General features: G+C 36.7%; 1 protein-coding gene across 1 annotated transcript in view; it reads right to left on the reverse strand.

Annotated features, from left to right (window-relative positions):
* Positions 1-7309, reverse strand: part of Exoc4 (exocyst complex component 4) — an 849021-nt gene that overhangs the window by 790181 nt on the left and 51531 nt on the right. The window lies entirely within an intron of this gene.

Raw genomic sequence — 7309 nt, forward strand, 5'->3', positions numbered from 1 at the left:
AATACTTTTATTTCTTTCTTAATTTCTCTTTTGACCCATTCATCATTCAGGAGTGTGTTTAATCTCCATGTGTTCGTGTGGTGATTTTGGCTTCTTCGGGTGTTGATTGCTTAATCAAAATTTTAAAAAATTCAGGTAAAACTTAAAACCATGCCTTGGCAGAAAGAATGCTCAAACAGATTTTGTTTGTTTGTTGTGTTGTGGGTTTTTGTTTGTTTGGTTGGTTGTTTCTGTTTTACTTGGGTTCCAGGGATCAGACCCACGTCCTCATTCTTTTTTTTTTTTTTTTTAAAAAAAAAAAACTTTCACATATCAGTACTACGAATGAAAGTTTCGGGGGGCGGGGAACTACATCTTGGACTGAACTTCCTGCAAGGCTGATCAACGGATTCCATTTCAATGACAATACAGAGTTTGAAATGTTGCAGAGCCTATTTACAATTTAGCTTGGGTCACCTTTAGCCCTAAATAGCCACTCCTTGCCCACTTCTGTTTCTGACTTAACATCCTATGACTACCACATAAAAACTTTTTGGAATGTATTAACAAAGTCCTAGCTCCCACCAATCAAAAGGTTGAGTGTCATCAGATAGCATCTGAGGCCGTTAGCTGAGATTTCTCTTTTACTATAATCACCTACTGAATTTTCCCACCAAAGTATTTGAAAAGTGTCCTGATTTATGACTTTTCTTTGTTCTGTTACTATAAAAACTTCATGAAACTGCTTCCACATCGGAACATGGAATTTGGGGTAACCTGAATCTGTGTTCCCAGGCTATGGTCACTCATATTTGACTCCAGAACTATCTCTCATCTCCTTTGAGGTGAGAATTTATACTTTTGAGTAGTACTATATTTACATCATTTCTACCCCTTCCATTCCCCATCTCCAACTACTCTCCCCAAATTCCCTCTCAATTTTGTGATCTCTTCTTTAACTATTATGGTTGCATACACACACACACACACACACACACACACACACACACAATCAAGAGTAGTTTTAGAACTTCAAAGTTTGAAAACCTTACAAGGGCTGAGCATTTGGGATCAGACAACCTAGCAGGTTCATCCCTGGAGAAAGGTACAACCTTGTGAAAGCTCCCCCATCCACCCTGGCATGTGAACTGGTATTGTCAATTATGCAGGTCTTGTTTATAAAACCATGTTGCTAAGATTTTATGGATGTAGCTTCCCTATTACATCTTGAAGATACTACCTAGCAGTAGATGTCCTGGGTCTTTGAATCGTATACCCTTACATAAAGTATTTTTAAATATACCTACTTATTCTAAGGATAGAGAAAACTCAAGATTTGCATGATGTTTTAAAATAGTGTTTAAGCATGTGTTCTTATCAATCATTACAGACATTTAAATGACAAGCTTTCTGACTAAGTTTTCTTGGCCCACAATACAAGTTTTATACACACACACACACACACACACACACATAAGATCAAGGGTAGCTTTAGAACTTCAAAGTTTGAAAACCTTACCACGAAAGAGAATAGTCTCTTGTTTCTACAAGGAAATACAGTGCTTTGTTTTCTGGTCTTAGAAGTCTATTTACAAAGTTAAAATTACAGAAGGCAGTGGCAGCCTTTTAAAGTGTAAAAAATGGCCGCTTCACAAATTATTGAATTTGTCTAATCTGCTTTCCTGTCGCTGGTCAAATACCTGAGATGAGCAACTTCTAAAGAGGAAATCTGTACTTTGGCTCACAGCTTCAGAGGTTTGGGGCCATGGTGACGTTCCTGTGCTACAGGCTTGTGGTGACATAGTACATGAGGCATGTGGGAGAGGACATTTGCTCACCTAACAAAGCCAAGAAGCAAAAGAAAAAGGAAGTGGGTTCCAATATTCCCGTCAAGGGCACCCCTCCCTTCAATGATCTAATATATTTCCACCAAGCCCTACCTCCTAAAAGTTCTACCACCCTCGAGTGCAATAGGCTGGTGGCCCTCACATTATGGGTCTCTGAGGGGCATTCAAGATCCAAGCAGAACACTGTGATGACCTCAGAGCTCTTCTTAAATAGCATACTGATGTAACAGCAACAGGAAGGTAAGACAAGTGTCTGACTGAAAGATACAGCAACAAAATGGCTTTAGCAGGTTAGCTGCTGTAAGAACTTAACACAGTCAGCTTTGTAGGTATGGGAGTCAACACTGCTTAATTTTAAATATATATTACAATTTAAGAAACAAGACAAATAGCATTCAGAAAGCAGAGAACTAGTAAATGTCCACATATCTATTCTCACAACAAACCCCTTGTATTCAGCCCTCTAGTGACCTTATCTGAACTCCTAGATTCTCTACTATGCCACACCATTCCTCAGTTAGATTACTACATAATGGTAAGAATCAACTACAAATACTTGAAGTTTTCTTATATATATTTTTAAACAAATGTTGCAGGAAGGAGAAAAGGCACTACAAGCAAGGAGGTTTTTTACTACAGACTTACCACCATCTAACAGAACACTAATATTCTAGTGAAAACTGTTAGAAACTACTTATACAGATAACAAACTGGTTTAGAGTAAAAACCAAATACTTCCTTTAGTATTATGAAGACAAGCAAATATTTCCAAAATCTTTTAACACGTAATAAACAGGACAACATGTCTTGCTATGCAGAATTCTATACATGTAGGAAAATAGAAATTCTGAAAAACATTTGTCACACACACACACACACAAAAAAAAAATAGGTCAAATGTACAGTTACAATGCATGTGACAAAAAATTTAAAACCTTCCCCTGGAGTCAAAAATCTAAGTCTACAACTAAAGTCTTCATGATGAGGAGCCACATGCTTCTTCCCATGTTCCACTTCTCAATCTGATCTTGGTGTAAAGAATAGACTACTACTTCATCAGTTGCGGGTCTTCAATCACTTTTAAACTTTTAGGTTAAAATTAAAATGGAATTTTGTGCTTTTCTAGGAACTAGTGGAAGCATTTTAAAAGAACACTGAAGTTGGTTGTTCCAGCAGCTGCTTCATTAAAGAATGAATACACACTACAAAGGAAATTATGAGCTATTTTTTTAATTTTTGAAGGAGAGACTCACAAAGGTAAATGATATGAGCAACTGTTTCTAAAAAGAATTAAGATTCAAGCCAAAAAAAGAAATAGAAATAAAAAAACAACTTGATAACTAATCTTCCAGTTAATAAAAATGCTTATTTTGACAACAGTTTGCAAAAAAGTTAAATGTACTGCCACTACTGCATCCAAAACAAGTATTTCCTTCAGGATTCTGGTACAAAAATGTTTTCACACTTTTCAGTAGGTCAAGAGGTCCCCTTTAAGGAAGTAGTTTTCTAATAAGACAACAACCATTCTGAAGATACTGTCCAGGATTAACCTATAGATGCTGTTAAAAGACAGGCAATTAGGCTGCTCCAGAGAACTGATATCTTCTCCATTCCTACACACACACACATACACACACACACACACACACACACACACACACTATAAAGATGCTCTGAAATCCACAATCTTGCAGAGGGGCTTCAACAACTTTACACAGAAAACACTTCTGCCTCCTGTCCAGCTACTGCCTGTTTAGATTCAGACTGATGCCGCCCCTGTGATCTTTGCGATCCTTATAGCCAAGGATAATTGTTTTGAAACCACTTCCATAACCTTCTTCATTTTTTCTTGAAAAAGTCTAGTCTTTGCCTCCTTGAATGTGCCTATAATTTGTTAGGTGCATTCTGAATTGCAAACCTGTTTGTTTCCAAATAAATTCATTTTTTGGAAAGTCACTCTCTCCGCTCTTATTTTAGGCTGATAAACCTAACAGTTTTAGAAGCAAATTGAAAACTCTGGGCACATTTAGGACATCACAGCACAGATGAATAACTCTGTGACACTGAGCATAGTCTTTTCCTAAGTGTCTCTCTCAACGTATAAGATGAAATCTGTAAAACCTTTTCTTCATAAACTTCCACTTTACTTAAAAAAAAAAAACTCCCACAATTCTACCTATGTAACTGCATCAGATAAATTAAGCACATTTTTTACTAATTAGAATATAATACCCTATTATTTTAAGTGACATGAAATACAAGCAAGTGAATCCATGTTCACAAAAATCCCAGTTGTTAAATATAAACTTGGTATGCCACCCATTTAATTTTTGTTTACAACATGACACCAGCAACCAAAGAGCCAAACTAGTCCATGTAGAAAATGTTGGGGTGGGAAGATAAAGAGTACAGCACATGTAAAGGAGAATAAAGGGAATCCATCCAAGGTTCAGGGCAATAGTTAGGGTTTTGGGGAGACCTGGGGGATCTACAGGAAAAACAACAACCTCTGAAAGTAGCTCCCCATGGCTCTACTTTGTCAGTGTCAGAAAGCCTCAGGGCTATTGACAGCTTGGAGCTTAAGAAAGTCTTGCCAGGATAGCTGTACCATAGAGCAAGGCCAAGTGCCTGGAGCAAGAACATCTTTTTTTCCCTTAACTCTTCAGCCTGTATGCTAATCAACAGTGAGCAGGTCAGACAATCAAAAGTACCCATTCTCAAATCAGTCTGATAATATACCATTGATTAGACCCAAGCAGGTGCCCCATTTCCCTTAGGAAACCCAATACCTATAATGCTCTCACCGTTAAAAACAGGATGCTGTGTACCTCCACTCTCATTACTGCAAAGGTTACTGCATGTTTTTATTTCATAAACCTTCATCAGCTCAAATGAAGTGTTATTAGTTGAGGTAACAGCCAAATGATAATGCTCTGGTGAGATTATCAGTGCTTGTTGGTGCATTAACAGAGAGAGGAGAAGGGCTGAGGTCAAGCATGTGTCAATGTAAATGAGGTGATACTAGGTATTCAAGGCTTAATGCAATGGACTGCCTGAGAAATAATGTAATTTACAGGATAAAGCAAATGACAAGAAGTTATTGATAAGTGAAGGAAGAAAGATAAAGTATTGTCAAACAAAAGCCATTTTACTTGTGAATTTCTTCTTTAGACTATCCTCAAATATATCTTAGAAAACAAAACTCCAAAGAGATCAAACGGGAATTTCAGCTGCATCAAAGCTCTCACCCTGTTCCCACCATGCAGAGTGGGCTTTGTTCAGGATTCTTTAGCTTTCTTTAGACCATATACCCCTTTTTGAGTTTTTGTTTTGTCTTATTGTTTTTTTTTTTCTATTGAACATCTGGCATTCTGCCACAAATAATTCCTGTATTTTATTAAACCAATAGTTATCCTCTTTTTTTTTTTTTTTCCTTCCTGAAGTAGGGGCAGCCAGGGCTTCTAAGATACTCCATCAGCTCAGACTTCACAGAATAGCTGAGAGATGAAATGTAAGAACTTTCTATTGTATGAGATCTTTAAAGGTTGTAGAGACTGAATTAATGATACTTTTTTCTTAAACTTTATATTTTTACCAAATCCCAAAATAATAAATGTCCAACCAAGAGAACTTGAAAGACATAAAAATTCACTAAGAAAAAAGATGATCCTTGCATAAGCTCAATCATCAGCAATATATGTATATTTCTTTAACATGTGTAATACACTGGGAACAGAGCTAAAATAATGAGTTATAATACTAGCATACCTGTCCACAATGTAAATATAGCACAATGACTTAAAATCCCTGCACTTAATTCATTGAAAATTTTTTACTTTCATAAATCTTACTGTGATAAATGTCTATATCCATATAAACCTAGATATAGGTATTCCTGAAAATAGAAAAGTTAATAAACCTTCACTCTTTCCTTACCATAAAATTCTATAAGTAGAGGGACTGGAGAGATGGCTCAGCAGTTAAGAGCATCGGCTGGACCTTGCAAATGGTTCAATTCCCAGCACCCACATGGTGGCTAACAACTGTCCATAACTCCAGTTCCAGGGGATCTGACACTCTCTTCTGACCTTGGCAGGCACTGCATGACACAGGTGCACCGACAACCTATATCCAAACAATACACTCAATACACATAAAATAAAAAAATAAAAATAAAATATTTTAAAAATTCTACAAGTAGAATTCCAATTCTAGGTTCTGAGACATAAAACCAACGTAAGGGCATTATTTACTCTAAAAAGTCTTACTTTTGTGATTAAATTAAACTACATCTAACACCTTATGACAAAGATAAGAACTGTAAAGTGCTTGTAGGTAAGCTAAAAAAAAAAAAAAACCTTCTTTGTTCAGAAATTCCAGGCCCCTTAAATTCTCAGTTCTTGTCAGTGCTCTCTAAAAACTATGAAAGTATAGGTTTTGCCTCAGAAATGCCAGAGAGCACTAGAAAGGCATTCTCTTCTAACAAGTGTACTCAATCACTCACCCATCATCTTATTTGTTATTCTGAGACAAGAATTGGCAAAGGTCTCTGACCACTACTTTAAGTTCACACACCAAACTCAGACAAGTTCATGCTCATTCTGCACATACTTCAACAGTCTTATCAACTAACTCTTAAAAATCCCATAAAGGAATGTGAGAGGAATGTGATTTTTATTTTATTAACAGCTAGGCAAACACAAGTAATTAGAATCCAGATGTACCTCAGAGAAAAGAGAATTCTTTTACAATCTAATTCTATCTTATCAAGCTAAGTAAAAATACTAGGCATTCTTAGACCATCATCAGGTTGAGACAGAGGCTTTTATCAACAACACAGGCTGTCATCACTTCAACTGACACAAAGATCTGGGTCACATCTGGCTGAAGACAGACTTAGTCAAATATCTGTTCAAAGAAGTACACAGGTGAAGGTGAAATCAGAAATATAATAAGCATCGGACTTATGAAATATTCTGGAGCATCCCCACTATAAACTCAAGAGCATAAATATACATGTGGTTTATCTGACTACACAACATACACACATACATACATTAGTAATGAGCGCATCCAAATAGAAACGCTGCTTGCTCAGTTTAAACAAGCCCTAAGACTCCTCTCTCGCCTTTTTAGTTTTCACTTGGTCAGGATAATGATATTGATGGTGACTCCAGTATTTTAAAATCCTTAAACTGCTTTATATTTTACAAATATTGAATGTAATGTTTCACTTTTATTCCCATAGCCATTCAATAATGCAGATAAAATATTTGTATATCCTCTTTACAGGAAAGGATACTTTTTTCCCCCTTGTCTTTTTGAGACAGGGTCTCCCTGTAGCCCCAACTGGCCTAGAACTCTCTATGCAGACCAGGATGGACTTGAACTCACAAAGATCCGCCTGTCTCTGCCTCCCAAGTGCTGGGATTAAAGGTGTGCACCACCAACCCCAGCTTAGGAAAGGATACGTTTAAAAAAAA

This window comes from Nannospalax galili, unplaced genomic scaffold (assembly GCF_000622305.1).
Source record: "Nannospalax galili isolate Female #2095 unplaced genomic scaffold, S.galili_v1.0 scaffold1617, whole genome shotgun sequence".
In the NCBI taxonomy this organism is placed as follows: Eukaryota; Metazoa; Chordata; class Mammalia; order Rodentia; family Spalacidae; genus Nannospalax; species Nannospalax galili.